The sequence below is a fragment of the Oryctolagus cuniculus genome, chromosome 2, assembly GCF_051225735.1.
Source record: "Oryctolagus cuniculus isolate XC-2025 breed Fujian yellow rabbit chromosome 2, ASM5122573v1, whole genome shotgun sequence".
Lineage (NCBI taxonomy): Eukaryota > Metazoa > Chordata > Mammalia > Lagomorpha > Leporidae > Oryctolagus > Oryctolagus cuniculus.
Window position 1 is genome coordinate 139,952,841 of NC_142868.1, and position 20,585 is coordinate 139,973,425.

The following is a 20,585-nucleotide window of genomic DNA, read 5'->3' on the forward strand; positions in this document are numbered from 1 at the left end:
TCCTTTTATGGGTGGGTTTGGTGGTCATGGGTCTGATCTGAATGTGTTTATCAAGGGCAGCTGTTGCTACTGTTTAAATCTAATTCAGAAAGTAGGATGGGGTCTCCTGCCCTGATCGCATCACTATAGATTCTTTGCCAACAACCAGTGTTGTCTGCCTTTGAAATCAGGGAAGACTTGCCGGGAGAATACGTGAGGCTGTAAGAGCTTTGGAGCCGGCGCCGCGGATCACTAGGCTAATCCTCCGCCTAGCGGCACCGGCACACCGGGTTCTAGTCCCGGTCGGGGCGCCGGATTCTGTCCCGGTTGCCCCTCTTCCAGGCCAGCTCTCTGCTGTGGCCCGGGAGTGCAGTGGAGGATGGCCCAAGTGCTTGGGCCCTGCACCCCATGGGAGACCAGGATAAGCACCTGGCTCCTGGCTTCGGATCAGCGTGGTGCGCCGGCTGTAGTGCACCGGCCGCGGCGGCCATTGGAGGGTGAACCAACAGCAAAGGAAGACCTTTCCCTCATCTCTCTCTCTCACTGTCCACTCTGCCTGTCAAAAAAAAAAAAAAAAAAAAAAAAAAAAAAAGGCATTTTCTTCCAGTTTTATTGCTTATGTAGGTGTTTCTCTTGGGGCACATTTGTTGTTTGCTTGACGGATTTCCCACTGTATAATAGAAATAAGGACAATTCACACAGACATGTGAGCTATAACAAATTAACATAAATTTCAAGGCTTTCAGAAAATTAACACTTTCAATCACAGTTTTCTTAGATAAAAAATTATTGAGCATTGCAAAGAATAAATGATATACCTTCTAAAAAATCCAGGTATGCAGAAGGTGTCATTAACTTATTTCCTTATCTGACTAATAAAAAGTCAGGTTACCAATGCAAGAAAACAAACCAACAAAGGAAGAAGGCAAGAAATTAAAGTGGTAATATTGTCCAATATTAGGATGTTTTCAGTAGTTTGTCTAAATGCTATGGCGAGTTTGGTGGCCTGGCCACGTTTTGGGCTGCATATTTTTTACATAATCCATTTATTTCACATATTCCGCCAAACTCATATTGCTCACGAGGTGTGTTGATTATGTGGGTGAGGCTGCTGCTATGGCAGGGAATAAGTAAATATCTGCTGTCTAATGAACTGAAAACAATTTTGCAAGAGTGTTCTGGTAGAAGGAATTTTTTCTCTTCGAGTAACTTGGAGTTAAACACACAAAGGGTATGGCCAGGAGAAGAAAGGAGTTTGCAGAGAAAAAATATGTCCTTACCTTTGAAATTTTTCTTGACACATGTGACCTGAACCCACATTGAAGACTTTACTTCCTTTTTTTCTGAGAGTTTAAATAAAGGAAACTTTAAACATTAAAAAAAAAAGAATATCGCAGGGAAGTGAGTATTGTAGGGTTAGTATTGTTTTTTAAACTTTCTTTTCAGGAGATTCAGGTTTATGAATGGAATTACTGTACTGAAGAAAAAAATCAACTCATCTGGCATAAATCACCAGTGCTACAGGCTCAAAATTTTCCCGTCATTATTTTTACAGCCTTGTTATTATACAATAGATCGAATGTCTGAAGCAACACTGTCCAATAGAAGTAGGTTATCGAGTCTGTGATGTATGCACAATTTTTTCTAGCGGCCACCTTAAAAAACACAGTAAAATGGATTGGAATATATTCTATTTAATAGAATACAGCTCAAATATTGTCATTTGAACATATGACCAAAGTGAAAAATCAGCCAGCTATTTCATATTCTTTTATAGCATGCCTCAATCTGAGCTGGCCACAATTTGATTGGTCAAAAGCCACAAATGCCTGGAGCCCCAGTATGGGACAGCACGAGACTAGAGGGGCACACATGGTATCTGACTTACTGTCATTTCCTGCTTAACAATCCAGTACCTAAAGAACTGTTGACCATGAGCTTTCAGAATGTTATTGTCTCATAAGACATTCTGGGAGCGGAGCTGTTCAGCTTTAAAGAGGAAGCATGCCAAAGTGGCTGGAGAGACCTGGGTTTTTTGAATAGGAGGGGAAATGGTCCTGGATTAAGCACCCCATGGGTTCCATGTTTTCTTTTCTAAAGACAGAAAGGTTCAAGACATCCATTTTTTTAACCTGTAGGGGGAGCTCTTGTCCCTTCACTCAACAATCCGCGGCTTGGTTCTCAGAGGCCGGCAGTTTGGAGCTCTTTCACCTGGGTCTGTGGAGAGTTTGTTTCTGGCTCCCAACCAGCAGTGCTTTCGCAATCTCCACACGTTACGGCTGCTGAGATGCTAGGACACCAGCCGGGTGGCGGCTTGAGTCTTGTGATTCCCAGGCAATCTAGCGAAATGATAAACAAAAGTCTTTTGTGCAATATTAATAAGCTTTAAGCACTCCCCAGCCAAGCCCCTTGTCATCCCAGTAAGTCATGTGTATCAAAAGCCCTTATATGTGAAAGTTTGTTTTCATATCTGGCCAGTGTTGAATGGGAGCCCCCTTTGCCATGTTGTAAAACAAACATTTGTTTATTTTGTGAACAGTGCTGGCAGTAGGATACAGGAACCAGGGTCTCAATGGAAAGACCCCTTTCCAAGGAGGCGCCTTTGAAAACATTTCTGCTGGACCATTCCAACTGTCAACTGATCTTGAGTTCTGTTTACATTAAGACAATCACAGTGTTTCCTAAATAAATAAGTTAGAGGCACCCGTGGGCCTTAATGAAACCCCGTAAATGGGCTGGGGGTGGGTGGGGGGGAAGGGTTTTTGTGCCCTGTGGAAAACAATGGCTAGTTCATCTTGCCATGTATCTGAGGCTGTGTTTTTAAGACAGAAGGGGGCCTTTGTGTTAATTACACCGATAGAACTCCTCTGGCAGAACTTCTCTTGGAATGCTGGGACAAAAGATGTGACATTTCATCCGTGTGAATGCCACGCTGCCAAACAGGCATTTTCTAAAGCCGAGAAGTATTGGTCAGCCTCCTGCTTGACTGGCTAGTCTCTCCTGGTGTGTGTGGAGAAAACAAATCCAAGCTGTTAAGACCCAACCATCTGCTGCTGGGGGGTAGGGGTGGGGGTGGGGGTGGAGTCTGGCTTTTTCCTTCTTTGCTTCGGGGTTTCCAGGAGTCCATTTTGGTGTCTGAAGTATCCAGGTTGTCTTCAGGCAGATGGTGGAGAACAGAGGAGGGTGTGCTGATCCTGGGGTTTGGGTTTTGGTGGATTTGCCTGGAAGCAGAATTTCAGCCTATTGCTATGAGTTAATGTTCTGAGCGAAGGGCATGTTACATGTGAGGGATGAAGGCTGAAGACCAGGGACCAGTGGGCCTCAGTGCTCCCAAGTTAAAAAAAATTATGAATACTGTATATACATTCAGTTTTTAAAGTAGAGACTCCATCATAGAAGTATTTTTACTTATATGGGTTCCTTATTTGTTTTGTTCCATAGAAACATATTTGAATATGGGTTTAATTATAATGTTTATATAGTTGCATAGCTTGCTTTTTTGGGGTTGGCATTTTTTCCTGTACATTTTCTCCAACTTACCACCTAATCCTTATTATTATCCTTTTCATTGTATGTAGAAGTTTCTTCCAAGTGGAGAAACTTCCAAGAGGATATATCACACTTTATATATGTTTCCTTACTCTTAGGTACTTAGATTTTTGTGATTTCTTATTATCATAAATAATTTTACAATGAGTTTCAATGAGTATGTTCAAGCCATGGATTTTTTTCCTTTGGGGAATATTAGTTGGATAAATCTGGAGGCTGAGTACTTATAGCCTTTTGGCACATGATTTCATATGGTTTTCCAGAAGGACTTAAAAGTAGCTATTTTTTTTTATTTTATTTTTTTGACAGGCATAGTGGACAGTGAGGGAGAGAGACAGGGAGAAAGGTCTTCCTTTGCCATTGGTTCACCCTCCAATGGCTGCCGCGGCCGGCGCACCATGCTGATCCGATGGCAGGAGCCAGGTACTTATCCTGGTCTCCCATGAGGTGCAGGGCCCAAGCACTTGGGCCATCCTCCACTGCACTCCCTGGCCACAGCAGAGAGCTGGCCTGGAAGAGGGGCAACCGGGACAGAATCTGGCGCCCCGACCGGGACTAGAACCTGGTGTACTGGCGCTGCAAGGCGGAGGATTAGCCTAGTGAACTGCGGCGCCAGCCAAAGTAGTTTATTTTTCATAGTGGAAGTGCTGCGTTCTTTTTACAAAGTGCTTTCTTCTTACTTTCACACTTGCCTGTCTGCTTGTCCAGTACAATCCCTCCCCAATCATGGGCTACCTAGGATAATGCTTCCTGCCTCATAAATCTCAGCTATTCAGTTCTCAGATGTCCCAGAGAGAGCCTTGATAAGTATGTCAACTGCGACTTATTTTCACCATTATGGGGTAGAATGTTTGTAATAATCTGAAATACATAAATTCCTAATTTCTGTGATCTAGCTATGTGTAAGATATACTTAGTTTTAGGTAAATTTGTAATTCATATAGTATTTCTTCACTCTCCAGTAGCTTGAAAGTGTTAATGTGGTAGACATCTTTTGAAAAGTGTACGCAGTCCAGTAGTCTGACATCTTCAATCTGTGAGAATTATCACCACACTTAATCATGTGACTGATTCCACCCATGTCTGATGGGACTGTGTGTGGACACTTGAGAGAGACTGAGACGTGTTGTCATGGGGACAGAGAGGTGAGAGAATGGGTAGTGGAGGTTGGGGGAGAGGGAGGGAGGGAGAATGTAGCAGACCCACAGAGAGAAATAGAATAAGGAAGTGGAGAAAAATTATTTCCTGGGTTCCAAATAATTTTTAGTAATTCAGTCATTTCTCAACCCTGGCTACATATCCTTGACTTTGAATTTAGAGAGACATTCTCACCCCAGAATTATAATAAATCTCCTCCCTTTCCCTTCTTCCCTCCCTCCCTCCCTTTCTTCCTTCCTTCCTTCTCCTTTTCCCTCCTCTTTTTTTTTTCTTCGAATATTCTGTGTTACTAACACAATCTACAACAAATAGAGGTGGGAATTGAAATCCTTTGGTGATGTGCAAATCCGTGTAGCTTAATGATAAAATAAGGAATTTGGGCATTAACACAAGTTTTAGCTATTCTCTTTCATGACATATGGGGCTGTCAGGTTGAAACATGGTATAATTCCATGTATGATTCTGAAGCAATGATTTTTGGGAAAAAACATTTTTTCCCTTTTAAAGTATTGACACTGCCAAAAAAAAAAATACAGCTGCTCTAAGTGCTGGACAATTTGGATGATTTTACATGATGACTTTAATTAAAGGTTTTGAGTGACCATATACATTGACTGATCCAAAAGCAGAGTGGCTAGAACAGTTTCCTCTACAGCTCTAGCTAAATAAAGGTGGTGGAGAAAGAGAGTAAAATTTTCATTGGCAGAGTGAAGAGGGGTACTTGGGCTGGGGGTGGGGGAAGCTCTTTGGTGTTCTTTGACAACGTGATAACAGAACCACCAGAACCTCTACACAGCCTCACACCTTCTCGCCTGTGTTCTAGTGATCGTTCCTCTGTAGATGAAAGGTGACTGCTGAAGAGATCATACAAACTACAATATTATGCCTAAGACTCACCCTCTCCAAAGGATGTTTGGAAAACTTGGCTGGACACCACAGTCTGGTCTTATATTTCTCCATTCTTTTCTTTCCTGCATTTAATTATTTTTAAATCAGAGAGTGAAAAAGGAAGCATTGGAGATGAGAGTGAGGTACCTCCCATGAAGTAACAAAGGACATGGCCTCCCTCATTGGGATAAATTGTCAACTGGGGTGGTGTGGTCACACTACTATGTCTAAGTGACCCTGAAAATCACCCTTTCTCTTTGTCTCAAGAGCTTCTCCCTTCAGAGCATTAGAGAGTCTGGTTACACGGAGAGACACAGACCATTAGAAAACTCTGAAGAGACCTGTCTCTTCCAATGAACTGATTGTATGTGTATGTCTCTCTGTGTGTGTGTATGGCTGAGTCTGTGTGTGTTTAAATTACACTCAATTGGACTAGCCTTTTATGACTGTGATTGTACAATGAGGAGCAATGGGCAAAGCTATCAAATCATTTTAAATTGGTCTCTCAGTATCTTTGCCTGTTTGCTGACTAGCTGGAGTTTATCAGTGGATTGACATATTTCCTAGCATATGTGACCTCAGGCGGTCACTCTCCATTTTTTTTCCTGCCAGTGTTTTGTTCATTCACTTAATTAAAGTGTACTGAGTGCCCAGAAAATGCCTGGAACCATGCTGGACACGATGATTGCTACACAGAGCAGATCTGCTGCTGCTGCTGCTGCTCCTTGGACCCCTGACCCAATGTGGTCCTAAGACAGCTCGCTCAGCCAGTGAAAGCCAGGGAGCCAGTGGCTTAGTTGTACACCACGCTCAGCTTCAGGCAGTGTGAATGAGGAGCCTCTGAGGAGCCCAAGGCAGTACAATCTCTGTGGACATGGCAAGCATAGACAGAACCTGGGCGGCCACATCATCACTGAACAAGAGTTTTGGCTGTGTCTGGAAGGATAGGCAGGGCTATACCAATGGGCAAGCGTGTGTGGGGAGAAACAGGGCAGTAATTCAGGGGAGACCTGGGCTGCAGGAGTGGAGCCTGAAGACTAGAGAAGCTGGTTTTGGATAGAAACTGAAGCGACTTGGACACCTTGAGGAGCAGGAGTCTGACTTGGTGTTTAAGGCAGCGGGATGCCAACTTTTGAATATTTCACGCCCTTCCACAGGTGCTTTTTGTCCTCAACCCTAAATGCTCCAGACGTTGGCATTGTCTTCCCTTCCTTCAGAAGAGCTCTCCCAACACCCTATCTAACTCTTCTATTTCTTTTCCAGTTGTTTAGCCTGAAAAAAGATAAATTTGAACTCTGGATGAAAAGTCTGGGTTAAGAAGGGGCCCAGAACCTGATGCAGTGACATGGAATAAGCTGTTTGCCTGTGGTTGCAAGCTTGTTCCCCAGAAAAGCGCTCTCACAGAGAGGGCCTTGTGGAATGCATGCATGTGCAAGGTGTTAGTGTGCATGGGGAAGCAGATTTCCAAGAATGTCTGACAGGCTGGTGGCAAGTTTGCCAAAGGGATTTATGCAGTCTTTTTTGGAGCCCAGGATGTTGAGACAGAATAATTGCTCTTTTACAGCCAATATAGGACATTTTCTAGAACATTATACATATATATACTCATATACACATACATAGATATACACGCCGTATACTATACATATATATGCTTTTTATACACATATATTGAAATACATTCTAGGTTTATGCATATATACATATGTAACATTTTTCCAATCTTCAAGAATGTATTTATTTTGGATTTTAGGATAGGTATTTGGTCTTTTTTCAGTGTATACATCTGTTAAAAATTTTTATTCTTGGCTAATAGATTGAGTCTGTGAGCTCTCTCTTCCTTTTCTTTGGATTATTTCTCTCTTCACCTAATATATTTTTGACCTAGACAGCACCTGCCTTCTCTTCAGCAGTTGCGTGCTGTATTGTAGAGTGGGGATGGGATGGGGGCACATGTTAGGGTGAGTGGATCAGATCAATCTGTGTAAAGCATTGTCTTCCTAATATCATCCGCTTATTGGAAAATAATGTCGTAAATGAGCCCTTGCAATTGGGCCTTCCGAACCCATCAGCCCTAGGAGGACAAATCATGACTATAAATGCACCTGTACAGGCAACAGTTTAAATAGTGGTGACTCCAGCTGAGGAACTGGAGGTTTGTGCGAAATGTCTTATGTTCTGAGGCTCGGGGCCCGCTGGGGGAGCAGTGTGAAGAGCTCAGTCAGGCTGTAGAGGGCAGTGTGAGACCACGGCGCTGCCAGGTGGGTGTCCAGGCCGGTGCTGTGTCTAATGTAGGCCACCTGTGATATCTCAAGATAGATTATGCTCCATGGGGAAAATAGTCTATTGAATTTACAGTAAATGTGTGCTAGTTAGCTTCACCCTAACCAGTGTCTTTCTAGGATTTTCCCCTCTCCTCCAATTTTAAGATATCAAGACTGGCTGAATGGTCAATTTGTACCCTCTTGACTTTTCAGGATTGTGACTGTCTTGTGCAAATTCCTGTGATGACAATTGAGATGATATTTAGTGCCTTACAATGCTCTGAGATTTAACTGCACTGGATGTTAATGCAGCTCTGTGTGTGCAAAGATACTTCTGTAATAACAATAGTAATCACCAAGGCACCTTCTAAATTTTTTTTTTTCTGGGATGGTAGAAACTGCAGCAAGTTTGCTGCTGGAGCATTTTGCTCGGGAGCTGGGTCTGGATAATTAGGGTCCTCTGAACATGAGATTGCAGGGGTGAAGGAATCATGATAAGGATTTCCTGGAGCTTTGGGATCAGATGAGATAATATAAGTGAAATGCTTAACACAATGACTCCTAGAAGGAGTATCCAGAGCCTGGTGTTGAGAGTGGCATTCAATTCACCAGTATCTGTTGAGAACCTGTTAGGGAATTTGGCAGTGGATAAGGTCAAATGATCCTTGCCCTCAGGTCTGGTGAGAAAAGGACATTGAGCATCAGTATGTCAAGGCTGTACTTGAGTAGACACGTAGCAAAATGATAGAAAACATGGACTCTGGTGCCAGAGTGCCTGAGTTCCAGTCTTGCTCCGTCATACTTAGTGATATGGCTCTTGGAAGGTCACATATTCCATTGGTACCTACCTTATAGGGCATTGCAAGGGTTAGGTGAATTCATAAAATCTGAAAATGCTGCCTGGCATGGAGTAAGTGTCAGCAGTGTATGACCTGTGACCACTTATTAAGTGCGATGCATTTTATGAGGGAAAAAACCTCCAAAGATGTGGAAGTGTATAATAGAGAAATGAAAGTGAAGTTCATCCAAGGGAAGCTTCACTAAGTTAGGGAATGAATCACGAAATAAACTCTGGGGAAAATGAGAGTTAAGTGTACACATGTTGTTAGGAAATAATCTCCAAGATAGAATTAAGGATTAAGAAGCAGTGACCAGTGTGCATAGCATATCCCCATTAAGTAAAAACAAAAATCTAGCATGTGTGCCTTTCCTCCCCCCTGCTCCCTCTCCCTCATCTCCCCACCCCTCTCCTCCCCTCTTCTCTCCTCTCTTTCCTCTCCTCTCTTCTCTATTTTCTCCTTCTTTCCTTTCCATTCTGTTCCTTTCATTTCCTTTTTCTTTATTTATTCATAGATTATTTCAGGTAAGATTCATGCAGAGTTTGCTAATAGTATTGCCTTGAGGGGTGATCTGAAGACCAAGCCATTTTTTTTTAAGTAAAAAAAGATGAAAGAAGACAGAATCAAAAGCCTACAAAGTGAGGCCAAATACTGTAGAGAATCTTTTCCAAGAACTGTTCTGGGCTCTAACCAAGGAACTAGTGATTCATGCCAGGCTGGGTTTCAGAATTGTTGTAAACCAGTGATTTCTTTGTACCTGACATTCCCACACATTCTCTTTGATTATTCAAGCTGGATTTCACCACTCTATATTGGGGATATAGCATGTTGGATGTGTTAGGGGCAGATAATTTGTCTCCATAGCTCACAGGTCTCCAAAATCATATGGAGCTGTGCTCCAGCAACTGCACCTGGCAAACACATTTGAGGAGGTTCATTTTCACATGGGGTCTGGGCTGGATGATCATATACTGGACCTTGAACCCGAGTCTAAGACTGTAACCAGATGAGACGGCTTTTAGGAATAGGCAAGACTATGTTACATTTTGCAAGCATGTAAACAATCTGTGGCCGGCAGATAGACCTTAGAAGCTAAAACAAAATGACCAGGAATTCTTTGACACTGTTCCTTCCCATTAAGAGTTAGCTCTGAGTCTCTTTCTCATGGTGTGCTAGAGCTGATTCACACCAGTCTATATTAGCCAATTGTGCACATCTTGTCGCAAAAAATTGTTTGTTGATAACCCCTCGGCAGCTTGAAATCAGTCATGGTAGAAATTATTACACCACAAAAAGTGGGCAAATGTTAGACATGCCTTCTTTCTGTAGAGTTGGTTTTGTATTGCAAAATTTCCAGGAGTTGGTAGGGGTGGGATGAGTAGTTTGCATGGCATTTGATTAGCTGAAGGTTTCCCTCCTAATAGGTCATGGGTCTGGAAGGAGAAGCAGCAGACATCACCAATGTGGACTGAGTCATTTATCTGGGAGAGGGAATAATTCTCAAAATTCCACATCTACAATGATTATTTATGTGATGGGTTAACCCAGAAATTCTCAGAGTGTGGTCCAGGGACTCTTGGGGATCTCCAAGATCAAAACTATTACTTTCATAAGAATACTCAGATATTATTTTCTATTTCCCCCTCTTATTTTCTCATGAATGTATAGTGGAGTTTTTCATTCTAAATTTGAAATATCTTTTTATTTAATAAACATCTTCCAAATGGCCAAGGTGTGATGCTATAAAATTATACAGGGATAAAATATCCATTCGAAGTATAATTTAGAGTAATGGAGTTTAATGTAACAGAAATTGAAAAAAATGTTGATATGGTTTCAGGTTCTTCATTAGCACTAGAAAATGAGTTTTGGTGTAATATTAAATCAGCACTGTTGTGTTTTGGTGTCATGTCCAAGAAGAATATTCATTATGATCTGAAGAGACTTTAAAATGCATAGCCCCTTTCCATCTCCCTCTGTGAAGCCAGATTTTCTTCACGTATTTCAAACAAAACAAATGGGTCTAACAGACTGGATGCAGAAACAGATATGGGAATCCAATATGTTCTCCTAAGCTAGACAAAGAGATTTTTAAAAAACGAAGACAACACCATTCTTTTCACTAATTTACTTTGTTTTGGTAGTTGTTTTCATAAAAATGCTCTTTATGCTTACATGTAATGGGTGTATTGTTATTTTCAAGTAATATTAAGCATTTAAAATGTTTCTTAATTTTCCATATTCAATATGGTAAAGATGATGGTGATAACCTATTTAAGTGCACGTAATTTGAGGACATCACCCATCACTGCTCCCTGTGCAGGGCTGTTAGCTTGGTGAGGGAGGACTTTGGGAGCAGGGTATAAACACTATCCCTGGGTTCCAAGGAGGCTGGAAAGTGAGTTGTGCTATTGAGATGGCAAAAACATTCTTAAAACATATCTCAACCAAATTGTCAGGAACGAGAAGCTAGGTTCCAGGGAGGGTAAGGTTCTGAGAGACCTCGTACTCAGTGCAGAGGTTGGCAGCATAGAGCCTGCATTTAGCCCTCATGTTTGGTCTGATCTCTCAGGATGCCCACAAGGTGCCTCACACAGTTAGACGCCTGGCGGGTGACTTCTGGTGGTGCTGCTGGACCTGCTTCTAGGGCAACCAGAGCCTCTGTGCCTCAGTTAGGGGGAAGGGCTCTGGCTCTTAATTGACTCCACATCAAGCCCCTGCCAGCATAGTATTGATCACCTGTGATACTTGACAGATTCTCAGATCCCAAGTGATTTAGTCATAGACAGAGGAAATTCTTTTTTCTCAATGCTGTGTTTCCTGGGGACCTGAGCAATCCTTACCAGCACTCTCAGTATGAATAGGGGCAGACCCGAGGATCCCAGGCAAGCTTATTCAGCAATGCAAGGGTTGCTCACAAATACTGCCACCGCCACTGCTGTTACTGCCACTTGACATTTCTTGAGCACTTATTATTTTCCAAATGTTCTACACAGGCCTCCCTGCCTTAGATGCCAGAGAGCTGTGTTAGCCTCCCAACTCATTGAAGTTACAGTCTGGCTGCTGGTGCTGGTGTTGGGTGGGGGATGCTTGGAAGGGGACCAAGCTGAGCAGATAGACTCATGTTTTCCCGTGTGGACTTTTTTTTTTTTATTTATTTAAAAAACAAAGGGGCCGGCACACTGCGGCTCACTAGGCTAATCCTCCGCCTAGCGGCGCTGGCACACTGGGTTCTAGTCCCGGTCGGGGTGCCGGATTCTGTCCCGGTTGCCCCTCTTCCAGGCCAGCTCTCTGCTGTGGCCAGGGAGTGCAGTGGAGGATGGCCCAGGTGCTTGGGCCCTGCACCCCATGGGAGACCAGGATAAGTACCTGGCTCCTGCCATCGGATCGGCGTGGTGCACCGGCCGCGGCAGCCATTGGAGGGTGAACCAACGGCAAAAGGAAGACCTTTCTGTCTCTCTCTCTCACTGTCCACTCTGTCAAAAAACAAACAAACAAACAAAAACAAAACAAAACAAAACAAAAAACAAAGGAAAACAAAACTGAGCCCAGCTCAAAGCACGAATTCTGCCTCGGGCTATCTGGGTTGAAAGCCTTGGGGGTTAAAGGACACCATGGTTTGTGTCCCCCAGACTCATGCTGATGGTATTAGGAAGGTGGGGCCCCGGAGTGGTCAGGTGGTGGCAGTGGGGCTCTCATGAGTGGGCTGAGTGTCCTTATGCAATATGTGACCTCAGAGAGCCAGCTCACGCCTTCTGCCGCGTGAGGACACAGAACCAGGAAGCAGGCCCTCCTCAGGCACTGGAACTGCAGGCACCTGGCTCTTGGACTCGCAGCCTGCAGAACTGTGAGAAGCAGGTTTCTGTGTAGAAGCTGCCCAGCTGACAGCATTTTGCTGTAGTAACCGCAATGGGAGAAGACACAGGCCAGTCAGAAACATTCCTCTGTGTCTAAGCATTGTCCTGGTCTCTCTTGGTTCCTTCTCAGTAACAGAGAGGCAGAGGCGAGAGAGCCTCGTCCTGTATCAGAAGACCATCCCTCCGCGTGACGTGTCCCTCTGAAAAACCATAGCTATTTCACTGGACTTGGGCAGGGCATTGTTTACTTGTTACTTTAAAGCTACAAAAAGGTCTGCGTGACCCATAGTTTTTCCCTTCAGGCTTTCTGTGGTGCCTGCCACGCCCCCCATTAGCAGGACTCCTGGGGGACCTTGGGAGCTGTGTTCACTCTAGCCGACTGGACACATTCTCACGCTCATTTGCACAGCTCAATCTCCGGACTTGGTCGCCGTTCAGCAAGCTGCCTCTCACCCGGCAGAGGCACCCAGTGCTCCCCAGCTGCTCTGTGTCCCACGCCAAGGCCCTCGCCACCTGACACATCAGTGTTCCTGACCTGAATTCTCACATTAAGACTTATCTGTCTCTTGCATGTCCAAGTCTCCCGGGTGGCTTCCCAGGCCTCTAGGTTATTAGCAGGTAACAAGTGGCTATTCGTTACACCTGGGGTTTTAAACGATGGTCTGAAGAGCTCACGGGGTACCCAGAAGGGCCTTTGGTGCCAAAGCTGAGTCCTGGGTGGGTGCCAGGCCTGCAATCCAATTATGTCAGTGTAGCACCGCTTGTGTCTTACATGGCGCTACTTCCTGTTTTGTGGTAAGAGTTCCTTCAGAATGTCTCACTGCTTTCAACAATGTTTGGGAGCAGATCACAAGGCTGAGTTGTGCAGTTGAGTGTCAGATGAGTCCAATCAGTTGCTCTCTAATAACCTAAAGGACAGGAAAGGGTTGGGTCTATATTTGATCTCTTTCTAAAAATTTTTTTATGTTAGACAGAGTGACAGAGACAGTAAAAGAGAAGAGAAGCAGACAGAAAGTTCTTTCATCTGCAATATCCAGGACAAGGCCAGGCTGAGGTGGGCACCTGGGAACGCGATCCAGGCCTCCTATGTGCATGGCAGAGACTCACCAGAGTACTTGAGCCATCATTTGCTGCCTCCCGGCTGCCCTCCCATGAGATGGAAGCCGAAGCCAGAGCCAGAGTCAAACACAAGCACTCTGATATGGGACACAGGCATCTTAACTGGCAACTTAACTCAGTGAGCCGAATGCCAGCCCCTACCGCCTCCTTATTTTTGCCTACAACATACTCTTCTCCTGTTCCTGTCACCGAGGGAACTTGAGAGATAAAATAGGGTTTTGTACAAGTAAGGGGCTTAGTGGCTGAGACATCTCTTCATTTTGGTCTTTGAAAACACGCATGTAAGCAAGAAAACAACTCGTAAAAATTGTAAAATAAATACACAAATGAAAATGTGCACAAAACACAATCATAGTGTTTTAAAAGTTGATCACAGAGTAAAATTCACATAACCGCCCTCCAGGTCGAGGCATGAAACATTATCTGCACTTCAGAATCTCCCTCAGTGCTTCTACCTCTCCTGCTCCCCTCAAAATTAACCACTGTCCTAGGAAAATCTCCTCCTGGCTTTTCACCTTGGAAAAATCTCGAAACATTAAAGTTTGATCTTGCTTGTTTTTGAACTTTACATGACCAGAGTTATAAAATCTGGCTTTTGTGGCTATCCATTATATCTTTCTTTCTCACTACCCTGTCTCCCAAGAAACATATTCTACAAATCTCAAGGACCAAGTGTAACATTTATATATTATGAAACTGAATCAGGGCCGGCGCTGTGGTGCAGCGGGTTAATGCCCTGGCCTAAGCGCCGGCATCCCATATGGGCGCCGGTTCTAGTCCTGGCTGCTCCTCTTCAAATCCAGCTCTCTGCTGTGGCCTGGGAAGGTAGTAGAAGATGGCCCAAGTCGTTGAACCCCTGCAACCACATGGGAGTCCTGGTTCCTGGCTTCAGATCAGCACAGCTCCAGCTGTGGTGGCCATTTGGGGAGTGAACCATCGGATGAAGACCTCTCTCTCTCTCTCTCTCTCTCTCTCTCTGCCTCTCCTCTCTCTGTGTAACTCTGACTTTCACATAAAATAAATAAATCTTTAAAAAAACTGAATCAGGAGGAAAAAGTAGTCAAAGAATAATTTTTTTTAAGACTTATTTATTTACTTGAAAGAGTTACACAGAGAGAGGAGAGGCAGAGAGAGAGTTGTCTTCCATCTGCTGGTTCACTCCCCAATTGGCCAAAACGGCTAGAGCTGTGTTGATCAGAAGCCAGGAGCCTGGAGCTTCCTCCAGGTCTCCCACGCGGGTGCAGGGACCCAAGGACTTGGGCCATCTTCTACTGCTTTCCCAGGCCATAGCAGAGAGCTGGATCAGAAGTGGAGCAGTCATGTCTCAAACCAGCACCCATATTGATGCAGCACTGGAGGTGGCTGCACTACCAGCTATGCCACAGCGCTGGCCTCTCAAAGAGCACTTCTTAACAAATGTCTTCAGCTTGGAGTCAGTTACATAGGGAGCTATTAAAAGCAGAGCCACATTGCCACGATCCCTATTCATGGAGGAACGCTCATGGGAAGTACTTTCCATTTCAACTTCACAGATACCTACAGCTCCTGAGAGCCAGCTAGATGGCAGACAGCAGCATCTGTGGCTTTCTCATCTTTCCTTTTTCTTCTAAAGTCTCCATGGTAAGGACACAAAAGAACATATATTATTTCAGGGCTGCCCAGAAAGGCAGGGGCAACTGGGGGTGTGAGCATCTTCCCCTGCCTTGGTTCTCGCCTTCTGTCCCTTTGGCCCTCACCTCTTTCTGAGTATGAATGTTGAGAGGTGGTGATGGATGGTTGGTCTCAAATAGTTTCCCATTTTCCAAAGTGCGCCCGGATTTCTCTGAAACTCTTTGGAATGCTTTTAGAGCAACATGGAGAATGGAATTCAGCAATGATTCTCCACAGCTGCAGTCAGAATACAGCTACCCCAGGAGCATCTGGGGGCAGCGGTTTTCATGTTTTTTTTTTTATTATTATTATTTTTTTATTTTTTTTATTCACTGGTTCCTTGAAAGCTCTTCCAGAAGATTCTGGAAGGTCCTCTGGTACCCATATTCTGGGAGACTGCATCTGGGACAGACCCCTCTGATTCTAGGACCCCTTCCAAAATTTGGCAAATACTTGTCTCCATTTCTCACTAGCAACATGTTCTTTCAGAATTACCTTCACTGTGCCCTCCTACCCCCATACCACCAGTCCCACATGTGGGAGTACTTGTCCTGTGGCAGCTTTGGTTAGTGACAGGAGCCCTTGTTGAGAAATCAGGATTCCTGGGCTCTGCCATTGGCTGAAGTTTTAATCAGCTCTGAGACCTTGTCTCAATGTCTTCTCCATTCTGGTCTTAGTATCCATCTGTAAAATGAGAACATTGGTCAGAAGATCTTAGAAAGCCTTTCTGGAATGAGTTGGCAATGATGTTTCCAGATAAGGACTTGAATACAGCAGAAGGCAGGGGCACTTGCTTTGCCAAGGCTGCTTTGATGTGGAGAGAAAAGAGTAGGCCGAATAACTAATGGATGAGGAAAGACTCATAAAGGAAAATGTAAACTATCCCCCAACAGAAATGTTTCCCACAACAAATATGCAATTATCCTGTCTTCAGCTACCCATCACCCACTGAAATGTAACCAGCATGTCCTTTCTGTTCTTTTTGCATGTTTTGTGATTTTCTAGAGTCTACTACAAAAGAGATGCACACATTGCTATGAGGAAGAATTGATAATGCTACTATCAATGAGGTTAGTGAACTTGACAAGTGAGTCATCAGTGCTGTCCATGGCTGCACACTTGCATAGCAGCTCAGGGTAGTTCCACAACTTGCAGGGGCACATTCTAAATCAGGCCTTCTTGAACTTCAGTGAGCCTGAGTGGCTTTGTAGGATGTGGATTCTGATTCAGTAGGTGCTGCATGGAACCTGAGATTCTGCATTTCTAATAAGCTTCCAGGTGATGTTGACGCTGCAGGTCCATAGGACATACCTGAAATACCAACCATCTATAGCACATGACCCTGGCTTTGGACACAGTTAATCAGGAATTAAAATAAGGGAGATTAGGGTGCCGGCACTGTGGTGCAGTGGGTTAATGCGCTGGCCTGAAGCACTGGCATTCCATATGGTTCACTCCCCAATTGGCTGCAATGGCCAGAGCTGAGCCAATCTGAAGCCAGCTTCTTCCAGATCTCCCACATGGGTGCAGGGGCCCAAGGACTTGGGCCATCTTCTACTGCTTTCCCAGGCCATAGCAGAGAGCTGGATCAGAATTGGAGCAGCCAGGACTCAGACCGGTGCTCATATGGGATGCCAGCACTGCACGCGGCAGCTTTACTCACTACACCACAGCATTAGCCCCTCTGATTTCATTTTAATGACAGAAAATGAGGGCATGAGTTGTTAGACTGGATCTTGAACACTTGGTGACTTTGTGTTCCTGTCTCCACCAGGTATGCTAGACTCTGCTTCTGTCAGGCCTGGTTGATGAGATTTTTTTCAAGATTCCTGGGGTAAAAAACAGGTAGCTGAGGTTCCTGTTGAATCTTAGAGACTCCAGGTTGAAATGGAAATCTGAAGTTTGTATAGGTGTCATTAGTGAGGGTGTTTTGGGTGGCTGCTTGGATGGCTTGAAAGCCTTAGACACTTGAAGGCAAAAGCTTGTATGTGGGGTAAGAATGGGTGCAGAAATAATGGAAGATAAATTAAAGTCCAGACATCACAATTTGTTCAGGTCTGCTTGATATTACTTTAAAATTTATTTTCTTATCTGAAAGGCAGAGGTACAGAGAGAGAAGGGAAGAGAGAAAGATACAGAGAGAGAGAGAGAGAGATCTTCCATCCACTGTTTCACTCTCCAAATGGCTGCAATGGCTGGGGCTGGGCCAGGCCAAAGCCAGGAGCCAGGAACTTCTTTCAGGTCTCCCATGTGGGTACAGGGGCCCAAGTACTTGGGTCATCTTCTGCTGCTTTCCCAGGCACATTAGTAGGGAGTGGGATTGGAAGTAGAGCATCCTGAACTCAAACCAGTGCCCAAATTGGATACCAGCACTGCACGTAGAGGCTTAACCAATTACCGTAGCACTGGCCCAGTGCTGGTTGATAATTTTGTCAGTACTGCCAATTCATAGGAATTTGGATCGTCTTCCTTCCCATAGTTGTTTTTTTTTTTTTTTAAATTTTTTTTTGACAGGCAGAGTGGATAGTGAGAGAGGGAGAGACAGAGAGAAAGGTCTTCCTTTGCCATTGGTTCACCCTCCAATGGCCGCTGCGGCCAGCGCACCATGCTGATCCGAAGGCAGGAGCCAGGTGCTTATCCTGGTCTCCTATGGGGTGCAGGGCCCAAGCACTTGGGCCATCCTCCACTGCATTCCCGGGCCACAGCAGAGAGCTGGCCTGGAAGAGGGGCAACCGGGACAGAATCCGGCGCCCAGACTGGGACTAGAACCCGGTGTGCCAGCGCCGCAGGCGGAGGATTAGCCTAGTGAGCTGTGGCGCCAGCTGTGCCTATAATTTTTTTTTTTAAAGAATATTTTCCTTCTATCACCATTCTCATGGTTGTTGAGAAAGCAGTTACATTCTCACACATGACTCCAGCCTATTGCCATGGTTGGTTGGCCCAGCAGTGGGCAGCTAATCCAAACTGGGACACTTTTGCTCCTTTCCCAAGAATTTGGAATAGGAACTGAGAGTTAACTTAGACTCTTCCTTGTACTAGGATCTATATTAGGAAAAAACTCAGGAGCCAGTGAAAATTGTTTTCTACCACGTGGTTTGGCAAATTGGAAGAATGGTTCTATAAAATGACAGAGAAAATGGAAAAGATACACTTGAAAAAAGTGAAATAGATGCACAGAGGTAAAAACTGGTTCCCTTTAGGATTCTATTACTTGTTCTAAATGGTTTTTGAGACTAAATTGTACCATCCCTGTAGCTATTGAGATATTACAATATTCTTCCAATATCCCACAGTCTCAGATTCTGATTTAGGCCATTGCAATTAAGTGTCTGTCACTTGCAACTGAGAAAAACCCCAATGAGACACCCTTCTAGAGAAAGTCTCTGAAGTGGAGGCAGACCCTCCTGTTGAACTTCAATGATGAATCAAAAGTGGTGATGGATCCAGATCAATGAGATGCCACAGAAAGAACTGTTGTTATCTTGTGTATAAGCAAGCTTCGAACTGTTGACTCGTAGGATGTTTACCAAAGACTCCACCCACCCACCAGTCCATCCACTCATCCATCCATCTATCTATTCATCTATCTTCTGTTACCCAACAAAGATTCCTGAGTCCCTCTATGAACTGGACAACTTGCTATGGCCTAGAGTGTAGCATCTGGTCCACCATATTGTTCTTGTGCCCGTGGTTAGCATACATTATTGACATTAACTCCTAAAAGTAAAGCAACATAGAGCAGGCCCATTTCTTTACAGTTTGGCCTCTCCCCAGTATTCCTTTCAATTTTGTGCAAAGTGAAAGCTTGCATTTCCTTTCTGCTGAAGACTCCTAAAATGTGAAAACTTTTTCTCTGAATTTAAGCCTGACCTTAAAGCCAGAGTTTCTTCCATAAACAAGCTCCTTGGGAATCCTTGCCAAGAGACCTAGACTAGTGAAAGTGAGGCAAAAGAGCAGAAGATTGGAGCCGGTGTGACTCATGTTGGTTGGCCAATTGTGAATCATCACAGAATCCTGAGTGCCTCTTGCCCCTGAAATCCATAGAGAATTAGTTTGCTTGAAATGTAAGCATTCAAACCCTGGAAGACTAAAAGGGAAACTGTCATGTATGTTAGGATATGGTCTCGGTAGAGCAATGGTCCTCAGCCTTGAATCACTTTGGGAGCTTTCAAAAAACATTAACAGCTCAGAGTTCCTGTCTGGGGACAAAAATGGATACACCCATTCTTGGTGTTGTGTTTGGGATCCATTGCCTTTTCCCACCAAGTTTCTTTATTTGCTTTGCGTCTTTGAAGGATTACATGATTGCTGAGGTCAGCTTGGGCTTTAGCCAACCTAACCCCTCACTGGATCAACATAATTAGAATACCTGGATGTAGAGCCTTGGTATGGCACTTCAGAAAGCTCCCAGGTGTTTCTGAATCAAGGTTGAGGGTGAGAGCTTTTGGCCCAAGAGATTAAATGAGAGGTGACCATCTACAGCGTGCAGATAGGATGAGCCTGTGATTGTTGCTGCTTTCCCCAGAGATATATATCTGTGAAATCTCTTTCTGGGCAGGCGGAGAAGCCAGGGGGATTAATGTACACTATAAATGAGTGTTCTATCTAAAGCCTACAGTTGAGTAGTTATTGTAATCAAAGATAGAGAACAAAAGTGCCCAGCAAAGGCCAGGTAAGCCACAGGCTCAAATGTTCTGGTCTTCAACAGGTTCCCTTTCCCTGTTGGTAACCCTAGATAGAGGTGTTGAGGTGTAAATGATCAGAGAGAAGTGGAAGAGGCTGAAACTAAGACCAAAGAGGTCTTGCACAGGGGTCGAACCCAAGCTGCCTTCGAGTTTTGTGTGATACATGCCTGAAGAAGAATGCATCAAAGCTAGGCAGGAAGGAGGCTTTTGCAGGCTGCCTGTCTCCTGACCTCAGTGTTGTTCTGAGGGTTGGGTGGATGACTATGTCCAACTTGATACTTAAACAATTCCATGGTAAATAAAAAATGTGATTTTTCAAGGTTATAGAGAGAGAATGTCTCATATACATTGGTAGTTGACAGTCTTATGCCTGTTTTCATATTCTTGATGGCATTTGATGCTCATAATCCCTGGAGAGAAAGGAGAGAACAGTGGAAGGAGCAGAAAACCTTAGCTTCTGGTCTCCTGGTGACTTCTGTTATGTGACATTCATAGGATGATTAGGGTTGTGGGCTTCTCTTTTGGGCATAAGAGCAGACTTTTCTTGGGAGTCCCTCTTAAGCAAATTAGTCTTTAGAGATTTTAACACTGAATCAT